The sequence below is a fragment of the Crocuta crocuta genome, unplaced genomic scaffold (assembly GCF_008692635.1).
Source record: "Crocuta crocuta isolate KB4526 unplaced genomic scaffold, BGI_CrCroc_1.0 scaffold65, whole genome shotgun sequence".
Classification (NCBI taxonomy): domain Eukaryota; kingdom Metazoa; phylum Chordata; class Mammalia; order Carnivora; family Hyaenidae; genus Crocuta; species Crocuta crocuta.
The window spans coordinates 3,669,092-3,686,565 of NW_027530683.1; the positions used below are offsets into that span (position 1 = coordinate 3,669,092).

At 41.7% G+C, this 17,474-nt stretch overlaps 1 long non-coding RNA gene across 4 annotated transcripts in view; it reads right to left on the reverse strand.

Moving 5' to 3' along the window:
- LOC144235644 (uncharacterized) overlaps window positions 1-17,474 on the reverse strand; it is a 158,147-nt gene that overhangs the window by 140,251 nt on the left and 422 nt on the right. Inside the window, exon 1 of one of the 4 annotated variants that reach the window (XR_013336278.1) lies at window positions 15,086-15,233. The exons of the other annotated variants lie outside the window; for them this stretch is intronic. This is a non-coding gene — a long non-coding RNA (uncharacterized LOC144235644). Of the gene's footprint in view, window positions 1-15,085; window positions 15,234-17,474 lie in introns of those variants that run through there. 4 annotated transcript variants of the gene reach the window in all.

The window sequence follows — 17,474 nt, forward strand, 5'->3', positions numbered from 1 at the left end:
AGATCTCAAGGTTTGTGAGTTCGAACCGCTTGTCAGGCTACGTTTTGGCAGCTCAGAGCTTGGAGCCTGCTTAGAACTCAATGATTCTCTCTCTGCCCCTCCCCTGCTTGCACTCTGTGCTCTGTCTCTCTTTCTCTCTCAAAAATAAACAAACATTTTAAAAGTTTGCAAGTCAAAGAAAGACATTATTAATAAGTGGTTGAATACAATAAGAGGATAACAATTATAAACATTTATGTACCTAATAATGAAAATCAAAATATATAAAGCAGGAAGTGACAGAATTGAAGGGAAAAATGGAAGTTTCACAATAATAGTTGGAGACCTTAATACCTTACTCTTAATAATGAATACAACAAATAGAAGATAATTAAAGAGAGGATTTGAACAACACAATAAACCAACTAGATCTAAAAGGCATATATAGAACACTCTACTCAACAACAACAGTACACACATTCTCCTCAAGTGCACATGGGACATTCTTCCAGGATAAGCCATATGTTAGGCCACAGATTAGGTCTCAAAATATTTTTAAAAATGGATATAATACAAAATATCTTCTCTCATCACAAGATGAAGTTAGAAATCAGTAAAAGAAGGAAAACTGGAACAGTAATAAATTTGTAGACATTTAACAACACACACTTAAATAACCAATGAATCAAAACTGAAATCACAAGGGACATTTTCTAATTTCTAATTTTCTAACACTTAGAAACTAATGAAAATGAAAACACAACATACCAAAACTTATGGGACACAGTAAAAGCAGTGCTAAGGGGGAAACTTATAGCTCTAAGTGTTTTTATTAAAAAAAAAAAAACAACAACAACAAGAAAAGATCTCAAATCACTAATCTAACTTAACAACTTAAGAAACCAAGAAAAGATGTAATAATAAACTCAAAGCTAGCTGAAGAGAAAATAATGTAGAGCAGAAATAAATGTAATAAAGGGTAAAAGTAATAAATGTAATAAACAATGGTGAAAATCAATAAAGCCAAAAGTTGGTTTTTCTAAAATAGCAACAAATTGATGTACCTTTAGCTGGACAGAATAGGAAGAAAAAGAGAGATGACACAAATTACTAAAAAACTGAAAAAACGAAAAACTAAAAAAACCTAAAAACTGAATCTACAGGTATAAAAATGATTATAAGAGAATACTATGAGCAATTATATGCCAACAAATTGGATAACCTAGATGAAGTGGACAAATTCCTAGAAAACATGAAAACTACCAAGTCTAAATAAGATATTGAAAATCTGAATAGACCTGTAACAAGTAAGGAGATTGAGTCAGTAATCAGAAACCGCCCCCAAAACAAAAGCCTTGGACCTGATGTTTCCGAGGTGAATTCTACCACACATTTAAAGAACTAATACCAATCCTTCTCAAACTTTTCAAAGAACTGAAGAGGAGGGACCACCACTTCTAATCTCATTTTATGAGGTCAGTATTTCTGTGATACCAAAGCCAATGACACTACAAAAAAAGAAAACCACAGACTACTATCTCTCATGAGCACTGACACAAACATTCTGAAGAAATACTAGCAAACCAAATTCAATGGCATTTTCTGGTCAAATTTTTCTTTAAATTCTTGTTAGTTAACATATAGTATAATACTGGTTGCAGGAGTAGAATTTAGTGATTCATCACTTACATATAACACCCAATGCTCATCACAACAAATGTCCTCCTTAATGCCCATCACCCATTTACCCCATCCCTCACTCATCTCCCTCCATCAATCTTCTCTGTCTTTGACAGTCTCTTATGGTTTGCTTTCCTCTCTCTTTTTTTTCCCCATTTCCCATATGTTCCTCTGTTTTGTTCCTAAATTCCACATATGAGTGAAATCATATGGTATTTGTCTTTCTCTGATGGCCTTATTTTGCTTAGCATAATACACTCTAGCTCTATCCACATCATTGCAATTGGCAAGATTTCATTACTTTTGATGGCTGAGTAATATTCCATTGTATGTATATGTATATGTGTATACACACACACACACACACACACACACACCACAGCTTCTTTATCCATTCATTAGTCAATAGACACTTGGGGTCTTTCCATAGTTTGGCTATTGTTGATAATGCTGCTATAAACATGAGGGTGAATATATCTCTTTGAATCTGTATTTTTGTATCTTTTGGGTAAATACCTAGTAGTACAATTGCTGAGTTGTAGGGTAGTTCTATTATTAACTTTTTGAGAAACCCCCATATCAAATTCAACAGCATAATTAAATGATAATATATCATTGCCAACTGGGATTTATTCCTGGAATTCAAGGAGGGTTCAACATACAAAAATTGATCAGTAGAATACATCATATTAACAGAACCCTCAACTAATCATTTTAATTGATGCAGCAAAAGCATTTGATAAAAATTCAACATTTTTTTAGGACACACACACACACACACACACACACACACACACCCCAAACTAAGAATAGAAGGAAACTACCTCAATATAATAAAAGCCGTCTATGAAAACCCACAGAAGACATCATACTCAGTGGTGAAAGACTAAAAGCTTTTTCTCTAAGAGAAGAACAAGGTAATGATGCCTGCATTCACCACTTTTATTCAATATAGTATCAGAAGCCCTAATCAGAACAATTAGGAGAAAGAAAGAACAAAAGAACATCTAAAATCAGAAAGAAAGAAGTAAAATTATCTCTATTCACAGATAATGTGATCTTATATGTAGAAAACCTTAAAGATTTCACCAAAAAATTGTTAGAATAAATGAATTCAGCAAAACAGCAGGATATAAAGTACACACAAAAATCAGTTGAATTTCTATACACTAATATTGAACAAACTAAAAAGGAAATTAAAAAAAAAAAAACAGTTCTACTGGGACACCTGGGTGGCTGAGTCAGTTAAGTGTCTGGCTCTTGATTTTGGCTTAGGTCATGATCTCTCAGTTCATGGGATCAAGCCCCATGTTAGACTCTTTGCTGGCAGCTTGGAGCAGCTTGGGATTCTCTCTCTCTCTCTCTCTCTCTCTCTCTCTGTGTGTGTGTGTGTGCGTGTGTGTGTCAAAGGAAATAAACTTATAAAAAATAAATAAAAATAAACATAGGGGCACCTGGGTGGCTCAGTCAGTTAAATGTCCAACTCTTAATTTCAGCTCAGGTCATGATTTTTTGGTTCTGGTTCATCAGATCAAACCCCACATTCCCTGCTTGGGATTCTCTTGCTCTCCCTCTCTCTCTGCCCCTCCCCTGTGCACACACACACTATCTCTCTAAATAAAAAAAATAACAACAAATAAATAAAAACAAAAAACAATTCTGCTTACAAAGGTATCAGAAAGAATAAAATACATAAGAATTAGCTTAACTAGGGGCGCCTGGGTGGCTCAGTTGGTTAAGCATCCGACTTTGGCTCAGGTCATGAGCCACGGTTCGTGGGTTTGAGCCCCGTGTTGGGCTCTGTGCTGCCAGCTAATTCATAACCTGGAGCCTGCTTCAGATTCTGTGTCTCCCTCTCTCTCTGACCCTCCCCTGCTCATGCTGTCTTTCTCTCTCTCTCTCAGAAATAAATAAAACATTAAAAATATTTTTAAAAAAACAATTAGCTTAAGGAGGAAAAAGACTTATACAATTAAAACTGAAATCATTGCTGAGATTAAAGACATAAATAAATTGAATCATATCCCATGCTCATGAGTTAGAAGAGTTAATATTGTTAAAATATCCATACTACCCAAAATGATCTTTAGACTCAAAGCAATCCCTATCAAAATCTCAATGACTTTTTTTTTGCAGAAATAGAAAAAAATGATCCTAAAATTCATATGGAATTTCAAGGGACCCAGAATAGCTAAAACAATCTTGAAAAAGAAGAACAAAATTGGAGGTCTCCTACATCCTGATTTCAGAACTTATTGTAAAACTACAGTAATCAACACAGCATGGTAGTGGCATAAAGATAGACATAAAGACAAGTGGAATGGAATAGAGAGCCCAGAAATAAATCCTCTCATATAGATGGACAACTAATTTTTTACAAAGGTGCCAAAGCCTCAATGGAGGAAAGGATGGTCTTTTCAACAAATAGTAATGGGAAAACTGAAAATCCACATGCAAAAGAATGATATTGGACTCTCATCTAACACCATATATACAAAAATTAAGTCAAAATTGATCATCAACCTAAACATAAAATTCTTAGAAGAAAACACAGAGCAAAAGTTTCATGACATTGGATTTGACAGTGATTCCTGGATATGACACCAAAGGCCCAGGCAACAAAAGACAAAATAGATAAGTCAGACTTCAAGAAAATGTCTTTTGTGCATCCAAGGACACTTTCAACAGTCTTTCCTGAGAGTTGCCACGGTTTCCTGCTTTGACAGCGCCTGGAGGGAACAGGCGTTAGCCCTCACCCCAGCTGGCTGCTCAGAGCCAGCACTGGGCACCTCCTCACAGTCTCAGACTGCCCCAAGGCCATCACCCCTCTCCAGCACGGGGCCGGTGCTGCTGCCTCTCTTCAGCTGCTCACCTTGACTTCCTTGTCTCCCTCACTGGTGGATCAGAAATACCACCAGGCCTCAGAGGCCACTATCCACTGCCAGATCAACCTGAAACTCTACACCTCCTACATCTACTTATCCGTGTCTTGCTACTTTGACCTTGGTGATGTGGCTTTGAGGAACTTCGTCAAATATTTTCTTCACCAATCTCATGAGGAGAAAGAGCAAGCTGAGAAACTGATAAAGCTGCGGAACCAATGACCACATCCTTCTTAAGGCTATCAAGAAATTAGACCAGAAAGGACTGGGAAAACGGGCCAAATGCAATGGAGTATGCATTTTACTTGGAAAGCATGAATCAGTCACTACTGGAAATGCCCAAATTGGCCACTGACAAAAACCCCCCTTGTGTGACTTCATTGGGACTTGTTACCTGAATTAGCAGGTAAAATCCATCAAGTATTGGATGACCACAACTTATATAAGAAGGTGGCACAGCAAAGTGTCTCTTTGACAAGCATATGCAGAGAGACAATGATAACAAGAGCCAAGACTTAGGCTGAGGGTAACTTCCCTGGTCACAGCCATGGAGGTGACCTCCTGGTCATCAAGCCAGTGCATGCATGTTGGGGTTACCTTTTCTATACGCCTTACCAAAATAAACACTTAGGTTCTTTCATTTGTACCATTCTTTCAAATGAAGCAATTTGGTACTCCCTCCAAAAATGAGACTTTTGTGACAGAATGAAAAAGCAATCCCTAGAATGGGAAAAAATATTTGCAAACTATATATCTGATAAGGAATTAGTGTCCAAAATATATAGAGAACTCTAAAACTAAACAGCAAAGAAACAAATAACCTGATTCCAAAATGGGCAAAGGACTTAAGTAGACATTTCTTCAAAGAAGATATTCAATGGCCAATAAGCACATGAAAAGATGTTTAACATTATAATCACTAGGGAAATGTAAAGCAAAACCACAGTGAAAGAGCACTTCATATCCATTAGGATAGCAACTATGGAAAAATGCAAGGGGTGCCTAGCTGGGTCAGTCAGTAGAGCATCTGACTCCTGATTCCAGGGTTGTGAGCTTGAGTCCCGCACTCGGAGTGGAGGATACTTAAAATATTTTTTCATTTGAAATAAAAAATGTTGTTGGGGATGCAGATAAATTGGAACCCTTGTGCACTGTTGGTATGAATGTAAAATGGTGTGGCCACTGTAGAAAACAGTATGGCAGTTCCACAAAAGATTAAAAATAGACGTAGCATATGATTCAGCAATTCCACTGATGGGTACACACCTAAAAGAATTGAAAACAGGGACTCAAAGATATATTTGCACACCCATGTTCCTAGCAGCATAATTCACAATAGCTAAATCATGGAAGCAACCCAACAGTCCATAAACAGATGTGTAAGTAAAATGTGGTATATGTTTATAATGGAATATTCAGCCTTAACAAAGAAGGAAATTCTGACAGATGCGATACATGGATGAGCCCTGAGAACATTATACTAAGTGAAATAAACCAGCCACAAAAAGACTAATACTATATGACTCCATTTATATGAGGTACCTAGAGTAGTCAAAATCATAGGGAGAGAAAGTAGGATTGCGGTTGCCAAGGGCTAGGGGGATGGGGAGTAAGGAGTTATTGTTTAATGGGTAGGAAGTTTCAGTTTTGTAAGATGAAAAGAGTTCCAGAGATGAATGGTGGTGATGGCGTTCAACAACATGCACATAATTAATACCACTGAACTGCATGCTTAAACATGATTAAGATGACAATTTTTATGTTTTGTATATTTTACCGAAATTTTTTGAAAAAAAGCCAGGGAGAATTCAGTCCAAATCCAATATGCACACATAAAGACTTACATAAAGACTTTATGTATTTAAGTTTCTATGTAGTTAGTAAATTAGGCAACTAATTTGTTTTGCTATCCCTCTACTGTCTCTCATGTTCCAGGGGCATAGATTTTACAAATCAAGCTTCCCTATGCATTCAACAAGTGAGAGAAGATTATACTCTATCTAGCCAAACTGTCTTAATTAAGCATGCGTGTGGGACAAAGGCATTGTCATACATGCAAAGCCTCCAAACATTTACATCCCAAGCATTCTTTCTTCGGAGCCTCCTCTATGACAGAAGCCAGTCCACGATTGCTGGTATAAGGTAGCATGTGTTTTTCTCTAACCTCTCCACAGAACTGATTATAAACTCCCTGAGGAAGGGACCACGTTTTATACTTCCGTTATTCAACAGGATTTTGAGACTGTGTTCATATTAGAGATTCGATAAGTGTTATTTATTCTAGAGGTATTGCCAATAGAAAGCGAATCTTCCATTAGCAGAACTAGGAGAGGAAAGAAGTCACCTGGGACACAGGGAGTGTTAAGGCTCATTTCTGTAGGCAGTCCCACCAAGTCCATCCAACCTCACCTCTAGTTCTTGCCAACATACACCCTCCCAGCCGGAATCTTCTTGGCTGCCTCTTCCAGAAACATCATTAATCATACTCTCCATTGTCAAGAAACTTGTGATGGGAAAATAGAAAGGGCTCTGCCCCACGTTCAAAGATTGTCTCTGCAGTTCCCCTAAGTCCCAGTAGGTGGCAGTGACACCGCACAAACAGGTTCCAGTTTGATCCCTCTTTATTGAAAAAATCCATCTCCTTTTGCCATTGAGGTTACAATATTTATTTTTAGTGTGATTTGATGGGCCTTGTCTGTAATTTAACAATATTGGAATCAAATTCTAATACCTAATCGCATGATGTAAGCTCTATTAGATTTCAATTAGCATTCACTCTGATTTGATTATTAAGCTTCAGCCATTCAAACGGCTAATAGGGAAACATTTAGATAATTGCAGCTGTCTGGCATTATTACATTTGCTATCATTTTCACAGAGTGATTCATGTAAGGACTGGGCCATAAAATTTGGTTTTGTTGGTGGAGACAAGAAGTTATGGCTGTTTGGGTTGTGGGGGCACTATTAAGCACTATGCTATTGTGGTCAGAAATTTGGGGTTGTTTTTCTCATTAGGAGGGAAATACAAGTGTAGGGTGCTTGCCATTTACCATTTTTTTCAAAAAGATATTCCTGATTCTCCATCCACAACATTGTTTCCTTTGACAAAAGAAAAGAGGCATTAGTCAAGTTTCCTTTTCCTCTCTTTAATTGAACTGAATTACATCTGAAGTGAACAAATTTAACCACATCAAAACTTATCTCCTACACAAAGGCCTTCCTGAGTAAGTGAAATTGGGGTCTCTCTTCTCACCTAATACTAATTCTAGGTACAAACACTAGAGGTGTTTTACCAAAGTTGCTAGACCTCTTGGTGAGGCATGCTTTAAGCATAGATGTAGTAGTTGGGGCTAAATGACCTTTAAGAACACTTCAGCCCCCAGCATCTAAGATTCTAAGGATCAACAAAATAATTGTTCCTGCCCACAAAGGGGACCCCAGACCCTAGAAGCAGGACCAGTTGCCTAGAAGCAGCCCACAAGTGGTGTCTTCCCTTGGGTGGCTCAGACAGCCTGCTCTAGAGAGGTGGGGAACCTCAGCTACAGAAAGTCACTCTCTATTCTGTGTGAGCCCCTAAGAGCCAATTCAAAGGGTAGTCATTGATGAAAACTCATGTGTTTTTAAATCCAATGCTTCAAAAGTTTTACCCACAGATAACTTGGTCATGCATAAATATGGCTTCCAAACGATCTTCTGTTTTAGGAAACAAATGTGGTCTCTGACAATTCAAAACCAAATTGTGAGGGAAGCTTAGAATTCTCTTTTGTTCTGCTGGAAACTCTTTCTCACGTATCGATCTTAGATACCACTCCGTTTTCAGAGGCCTCGGACATAACCTCTTAGAGTCCGGGACTGCATCTTTTTAGTCCCATGTGTTTGTGCAGGACCCCGCTCAAGGCTCTGCAGACAATAGTCAGGCACTTCATTGTGTCTCAGACCTAATTCTACCTCGAGTCATATTGTTTTTGCGAGACCATAAAAAATGCACAACTTTCTTAGAACAATGATCCATCCAGCCTAGTAGTTTGCCTTGGACCGTGGCAACTGTTACTTTTAAGATTTCTCTATGTTTGAATATAAATTCAGTAATCTGCCAGAAAGACAAACATGCCGGCCTATCCTTTAATGTGTTAATGAATCATTTTTTCTCCAATACAGGTGGTTGTGGGGTGTGCCAGGCCCCAAAAGGCCTGACCATAAAAAGAGTTTAGGCTGACAAACTAAAGGTCTGAGCCACCGCCCACGACTCATATGGGTGGGGTCAATTTTTCCCAGAAGTGCACACAACGTAACTTGTAATGCAGAAAAAATGCAGCACACATTGCCAGGGCAATTCTCTTGGCATTTAGTGAAGACATGGGGAGCGGGGGGGAAGCAGTGGACTAGGGAGGGAGAGAATGGGGTAGGGCCCATATATACGTAAAAGGTAACCAAAGAAACATTTCCTTCTCTATTTGTCTTTCCAGGCTGGTCTGTATTCAATTGTTTTGGTACAACAAGCAGTTGAGCAAACTCATTAGCCACTAATGAGATCTCACTAATGAGATCTTAGTACTGGGAGATCCATAGCTCAAGCTTGGGACCTAGTGTTCCCTCAAAAGTAAAGAGTACATTTTGGTAAAGAAAAACAGAGTGGTACCTTATGGAAGAAATTTCTAAATGTTGTTAAAAATCAATCCCTAAGATCCCCAACACTGATCTGGAGCTCTGTTATCTCTGATTTCATTTCCTATTACTCTTCCCCTGAGTCACTTTAGGTCACTCACATGGAGTCCTTGCTTTCCTCAAAGGGTGTTGCCACCTCAGGGTCTTTGCACTCACTGAAGAGTGTGCAGACCATTCTTCCCCTAAATACTCATACAACTCACTCTTTCCCTTCCTTCAGATCATTGGTCTGCCAAGGTTGTCCTTTAATCCTCGCAGCTGCCCTCCTTAGAATCTTAAGAGGTCCTCTCTATCTCTCTCTCTCTCTCTTTTTTTTTTTTTTGTTTGTTTTTCGTAGTAATCTCTATGGGGCTCAAACCCATGACCCCAAGTTCAGGAGACATGTGCTCTTGATCACCAGCCGGGCACTCCCAAATTTTAACATGTCCTCCTTGCCCTGACATTTCTTTTTTTTTTCTTTTATAGTTTATTGTCCAATTGGTTTCCATATAACACCCAGTGCTCATCCCAACAAGTGCCCTCCCCCATGCCCATCACCCCTGTTCCCCTCCCCCACCCCCATCAGCCCTCAGTTTGTTCTTGCCCTGACATGTCTAACCTTTTTTCCCTGATTTATTTTTCTCTTCAGCACTCTAACTTATTTTATATTTCACTCATTTATCTAGTATAGTTGTGTCTCCTGCACAAGGGACTCTCCCTGAGAGCAGAGTTTTGACCAAATCCCCAAAGGCTACAAGAGTGTATAGAAGAGCACGAGTGCTTAAAACAGAGTTTTGAACAAAGTTCCGTACTATATTCATACTTTCCACAAAGACACTCTTATTTGCATGAAAAAAAAATTCTTTCTAAGCAAATTAATATTATAAGGAAGGTTACTTAATGATTAAGCAACCTGGGAGATTTAACTGCTTTCTACACTCCTCAAGGACTTGTAAGTTTTAGGGAAAAAGAAGCATGTAGAACAGTGGTTCTCAAAGCGGTCCTGGGCCAGAAGCAATAGAGAATAGGGAACTTGTAAGAAGTGGGTTCTCAAGTCCCACTCCAGACCTCCTGAATTAAAATCTTGGGAGAGGCAAACCATAAGAGGCTCTTAACAAAAGAGAACAAAATGAGGGTTGATGGAGGGAAGTGGGTGGGGGATGGGCAAGTGGGGGATGGGTATTAAGGAGGGCACTTGTTATGAGCACTGGGTACTGGATGTAAGCGATGAATTACTAAATTCTACTCTTGAAATTAATATTACACTATGTGCTAACTAACTAGAATTTAAATAAAAACTTGAAACATTAAAAAAATAATAAATAAGGGGCTCCTGGGTGGCTTAGTTGGTTAAGCGTCCGACTTTCGCTTAGGTCATGATCTCGCGGTTCGTGGGTTCGAGCCCCGCGTCGGGCTCTGTGCTGACTGCCAGCTCAGAGCCGGGAGCCTATTTCAGAGTCTGTGTCTCCCTCTCTCTCTCCTAGAAATAAATAAAAAATAATTTAAAAATAATAATAAATAAAATCTTGAGGGAGGAGGTCAGCAATACCTGTTTTAAAAGCTCTCCAGGTGACTCTAACACAAGTGGACATTTGAGAACCCACCACTGATCTAGAGGAAAGAGCTGTGGGCTAAATATCTAGAGATCTGGAGATGAGTCCTGCTGTATTTAATTGGGCGATTCTGGTACATCCCTTAACCTAATCTACTTCCATCTGTTCACTTACAAACTGAAAAAGATGCTGTACTTTTATTACATGCTTTTAAGGTACTAATGGTAAACCTTGAATTCACAGCCCCAAAGGACTCCCTTAGTTCATCTGTGTATGTTTATAAGTAAGTAAACATCATATCTCAAGTAAAACCTTCTTTTCTTTCAGCCTGGCCTTTTTCTTCTCAAGCCAGCCTTGAGAAGAAGTAGTGAGCAATTCACACAGACACACTCGACACTCTTTGCAATGATCATCGTCTTGCACCGCTCAGCTTTTATAGCTTCTGGGACAGCCCTCTCTCCTGGTTTCCTTCTCATTTCTCTGAATGGTCTTTCTCGGTCTTTCTCTTTCTGCTGGCTTTTTAGCCTCAGCTCACTCCTTATATGCTATTGTTCCCATCTTCCACCTTCGACCTCTCCACGCAATTCCTGGGTGGCTTTGTCTTCACCCTGCCTTTATTTCTTGAGAAGGGGATGACTTTTAGATATTTCATTCTCTTAGAACCGCCCACATTAAATCACCTGTTCTATATCCAGCAGGCTCTCAGATCGACATGTCCGAGACAGAACCCATCCTCTTCCCCGCAGCCCGCTTCTCCTCCTGTTTCCCCACTAAGCAGCCCAAATCAGAAATTGAGAACTTAGATTCCTCTTTCCCTTCCCTCACATCCAGTTAGTCACCATGGCTGGCAGATCTTCATTCTTGGATCTCTCTTTAGCCATCTCTCTTCTTCACATTCCAGTCACTGCCTTTAACTGGTCATCAGCTTCGTGTCTCACCCGCTCCAGTCTATCTGCCACACTGTTTCTGAAACACACACTGCTGATAGTCACCATATAAAACTCCCTCAGTGGCTTCTAGGGTGCTGTGCCAGCGTCTCTGCTCAGTCACATGGCCACGCACCATCTCCTTCCTGCCTAACCCTCTCATCTTCCTCTACCACACGTCAAGCCTCCCCACACACCACCAGGCTGTTCTACAGCTCCATGCTTCGCCACAGACTCAACCTTCTCTGGCATGCCCTTCATCCCTCTCTGCCTGACCCCTACTTGTCCCTCAGAAGCCATCCTTGACCAACCCTCCCCATCTGCTGTGGCCTCCCCTGTTCCGTGCCTCCAGAGTACTTTGTTCTTACCTCAACGATAGCCCTTAACACTCCTTACTAGAATCACTCATGTACCTATTTCTCCACACGTATAAGCTCCTTGAGAATGGGAGCCCTCTTTGATTTTCTTTGTACTTCCAGACCCCTGTACAGTGCCTGGTACAAAATAAATATATAAGAAATGCTTGATGAATTCATGTTTATTTTTTTTATATCTATAATAAGGGTTTTTTCTTTAGAGATTTCTTTTTTCATATCAGCCAAGTGTGTCAATATTTCACCTTATCTTAACCCATCTTTTGACTAAATACAGCTGTAGGCAGTTGGGGACAGACATCTGTGCTTAATCCTGGAGCAGGAACTAGGAAAGTGGATTCACCTGGAAGGAGAGCCTCTGATCTAAGGTCTAAGAGTGAGGAACAAGAGCCTGTCTGTAGGAACTGTGATATTTTGCAAGCACCAAATTCACTGTCACCTTGAGCCTTTTCTGTGGGGCAAAAGGGGTGACAGAGATAGGGGCTTTTGTCCTCTCTTGTGGGCGGATTTCTCTGGTGACTTTTCCTTTTGTGGTGCCTGTGGCCACGAAGGAGGCTGCCCGAGGAACCCCCACCTATTTTTAGCCTTACTTCAACACCCTCCAGACAGCAACCTTCTCACATACCACTCTGCTAACTTTCAGTCTTGCTCTGGCCAAGATGAATCACCCAGGGCTGGCCTGGAAAATTGCTAGACCTGAAACGAGAACAAAAAGACTTGCAGCCAAAAGGTAAGCCTTGGACAGTGGAGGGTTGCAACGGTGCCCTGACATCTATGATGAGATCTGGAAGAAGTTCTCTGTGATCCATCTGAGATGTGGAGCCTGCACCAGAAAACCTAAACTCCTAACTAGGAGTTCCTCTTGAAGGAAAACTTATCTGAGAAATGAGTGGTTCTAGATGTTACCTGAGTCAAATAGACTACACCAGGCTGTTTCCTGATGAGGTTAGTTTTTGTTACGCTTTGTTAAACTAGGTCAAGCTCTTGACCTGTGATATTTGCTGTAGGAAATGCTGCTACAGAAATCCATCAAAGATTACCCTGGAAAGGCAGCTGCTGGGCCTTCCCAGCTGCGCCTCTGCTGGGTCTGGCCAGTCACGTGTCCGTGCGCCTTCAGCCTTGTGGTCTACTGATGGGCCTTCTGAGGATGTGTCATCCTGCCTGGGAACCTCTCAATCAACCAGACTGACTCCCGTTCAGCCCCCTTCCCCTCATTCTACGTCCCCCAAGGACTTTTAACCCAGGGGGTACTCTAGGCAAATGTTCAACTATTCCTCTATGCTGAAAATCCTGCCCCAGTTTCCTTGTTGATCTCTTGGCCTGGGGAGCTGGACTAAGCACTAAGCAAGACTCCAGAACCTCATCCATTTCCATACTAAAGGTTTTGAGAAGGGGTCTTCCTCCTTACTCTGGGGCCCACCAGATGTTACTCTCAGGCAGAAAAAGAAGAAAAAAGAGAGAGAGAGAAGGGGGGAGGGTATGTCTAGGTCTATTTATAATCTCCTCATTCCTCTTACAAATGCTCTAATGCCCAGATGGGCTGCGTTCTATGGTGGCTCTGGTTTGACTTCCTGTCCTCCTAAGAGCCTTTATTCCACAGGACTTCCTTCCTCTATAAAGTAAGAATAACACCAAGGCAGAAGCTGGGCCCTATGAGTTCTTGAGATGATTTCCAGAGAGACAAGAAAAACTGATTGGATGAAAAGTCAGGTATTGACAGAAAAGAAGAGTCAAAGGACGATTATAGTAGGTCTGAAGGAAAGGGGATACTCATGCCTTAAACAATGGCTGGACAAAGGAGACACAGAAGCAATGAATGCTTTTCTCCACACCCAGCAGCGCCCATTCCACCTCACATTCTTCAGTGTCTAACTAGAATCAGATGAGGACATGAGCAATAATTAGGCAGTACAAGGCAACATGTGACCACGGGCCCAGTACGTAAGACAGACGATAAGAATTAGAAAGGTTCAGAAGAGAACACAGTTCCCCAGAGAGAGGGAGGACAGGGAAAGACTCTTGGAAAGGGCCTGCCTGCCAAGGAAACAGAAAGAAGTTGGTCCTTGGACTGAGCCAGAGAACAGAGTACATATCCCAGGGAAGCCCAGGGAAGTTGGATGGAGTGTTGGTGCCGGGGAGAAATGGGAACTAGGAGTGGCCAAGCTGAGCAGAGTCTGACTCCGGAGGGTTTTAAATGCTGCCTGAGGAATTCAGACTCCACGCTGCAGGCCGCGGTAGGTCTCTACAGGCTCTGTTACAGGAAATAACATGACAAAAATGTGTGTTAGAAATAACAGTGAAAGGGGATTTAATTGTATCATTGCAGCCCTTTTATGTTACTTGAGTTTTTAACCATGTGCAAGTGTTATATTTCAATTTAAAAACGAACTACCATAGAAACTACAATGTATCATTTGTGTCAGTACTTTTGCAAATGTTTTCATTTTAAATGGTCAAGGGGCACCTGGGTGGCTCAGTCAGTTATGTGTCCAACTTCAGCTCAAGTCATGATCTCACAGTGTGTGGGTTTGAGCTCTGCATCAGGCTCTCAGCTGACAGCTCAGAGCCTAGAGCCTGCTTTGGATTCTGTGTCCCCCCCACCTTCGCCCCTCCCCCATTTGTGCTCTGTCTCTCTCTCTCTCTCCCTCAAAAATAAACATTAAAAAAAAAACAGACAGTCAAGCAACATTGTGGAGTATGGAGAGCAAAGGAAAGAGGGGCAGCGTAGGGTGATAGGTTTGCACACTCACTTCCGCCTTCTGAGTGAAGGGCTTACCCCTTCTGAGCCTCTAATTCCTTTAAAACAGAAATAATGGTACCCACCTAACAGAATGGTTGTGAAGATTAAATAGAATAAAGTATGCCAAGTGACAACCCTGGTAAGCATTCAGGGACTGTACCTGTAGACTCAACGGCTACTATGGTAACACAGAGCCTTCACTAATGAGGGGACTGTGAAAATGGGAGGGGGATGGGCTGGAGTCACTGCAAAAGCAGGATGAGCGGAACTGCTCAGCTAGAAGGGTTTCAGGAGAAGGAACACTCACAGCTCTCCCTCGGGACGATGAAGAATGATGCGCTATCGTGGCACCTAAGCATCCAGCTTCAGCGGACGTCTTCAACTTTCCTGAAATCCTCTCAAGAAAATGTGATCCCTCAGAGAACAGTTATTCCACAGATGGCCTGAAGATGTCACTGGAGACAGTACCATGCACACTGCGATCCTCCTGGCGGCTGGATTCTGCCATTTGTGACGGAAAAATTCCACCTCGGCTCCTTACCTAACTCCCCTTCCTCCACGCTCCTGACCTGTAGGCAGCCTCCCCTTTGTCCTGTGAATCCTTGTCCTTCCCAGGATCTCCCCGTCCTGACGCCCTGGCCACCTGGAGGTGACTCTGAGTCCGTCATGGCGGCAATGCCAATGTTGTGTGTGACTGGGTTATACGTGTGCTTCCCTGTTCTCTCTCCATTGTCTGTTCATACAGATTACCAAGACCTACAGCCATGTGTCACCCCCACCCACAGTCCCCTTGCCTCCTGAGTTTCAATCAGTGAATGTCAGGGCACCCCCATTCCCTATCTGTCACAGTCTTTAACTTCTCTTCTAAATTGGCCCACTTTTTAAATATTAACATTTAAAGATTTGGAGATGCATTAATCCACTTTGCTTTCTGAAAATCTTAGGGTTACTGGCAAAATACTCCCTAAGCTGTAAGCAATAGGCAGTCTTAGGATATAGGAAATGATGAGCATTCCTGAGCCAAGCCGAGTGACTTATCCAGAGGGAATATGTCACAGTCATGAGACTAGACTCTGAGAGCAGAGACCTGGTAACAAAGGAAACCCATGCTAGGCCAATTTCCCCCTTTCCCCTGCTCACAGCTCCTGCTTGTGACTCTTCTTACTCTGTCTCTCATTTGCTTTCAGTATTTGTGAATCAGCCTAAAAATAACTTTCAGAGTCAATATTTTTATAGTTATCTCTCATTAATAGCCTTCGAGACTCATCTCAATTTCTCATACTTCTCCAAGTAACCTGGAGCTCTACTCCAGAGTAGGGAGGTTCTAAAAAGAGGTTTGGGAAAGATGTTATCTTATGATGACAAGAGAGGGCTGAGGATCAAGATTCCTAAATCTCTGTAATCTGAAAGTGCATCTTTTAGCAGCTCTGTTTGCCTTTGTCCTAAATCATTCCCAAGGCCTCAGACCACAGAGGGGGGGGAAAATGTCCACATATAGTTTCTTTTTTTTTTTTTTAACACTTATTCATTTTTGAGAGACAGAGACACAGCATGAGTGGGGGAGGGAGCGAGAGAGAGAGGGAGACGCAGAATCCAAAGCTGGCTCCAGGATCTGAGCTGTCCGTACAGAGCCTGATGTGGGGATTGAACTCACTAGCCGTGATATCATGACCTGAGCCGATGTCTGAAGCTTAACTGACTGAACCACCCAGGTGCCCCTACATAATGTTTCTGATGGTAGATTTTAACTCTGATGCTGAGAGGGACCATGACCTCCCCCCACCCCTGATTCTGGTGCCCAAGAACAGGGACCTCCTGTCATTCATGTCCTGTATCCTGCTAAGTACCAGGCTTCTGTGTGGGACTGCCCAAGTGCTGAGAGTGTTCTCGTGCCCTGACTAAATGCAGAATGAATTTACACCCCGGCCAAAACAGCCACTATAGAGGCATGCAGAGGAAGCAATGTGCTGTTAAGTCTCCACCCCCTTCCTGATCCAGCTACTCCTCCCTAAACACAACAGAACATGAACAACCCCACACACCTATAGATATTACTTGGTTACGGCCAACAAACAATGAAAAGAGAGAGCCAGGAATTCTGGCCAGGGTGACATGTGCAGGCCTCCCCCTTCTCTGACAGCAGGTTTCCCAACACGCAGACTGGGCACGTGGCTGGGGCACCAGCAGGGCAGGAACACCTCAAAGAGATGTTTATTAAAAGGAATAGAATAGAATAGAAGAGAACAGAATAAAGACTGCCTAAGTAGTCTTCGTGAAAAAAAAAACAAAACAAAAAACAACAGAACTTTGTTGAATTTGTTACACTTGCTTTACAATGTGATGTTCAAAAGTTCTTTGTGGGGGAGATAACCCCCCTCTTAGGGCTTAGAGCCTCTGATTGATTCCAATCCTGCCTGCGAGGAGCAAAGCAAAACTTCCTGGACGACACACCGCGGTCCCGGCCTCCAGTTACATGGAGGAATAGAGACCTCGCAATACCAAGGAAGCCAAAGGCTAGTGCCTTCTCCCAAAGCACCATAAAAACACCATACCTCAGTTGAAAAAGAGGTTGTACACTCAAAGCCTGTGGGCTCAACTTAGCCAGAAGATGCAGATGGATTTTGTTTGGTTCTCACGTTTTCAAATGTTCACATCAAAGTCCATTTTCTGATCCCCCCCCCCCCCCCCCCCCCCAC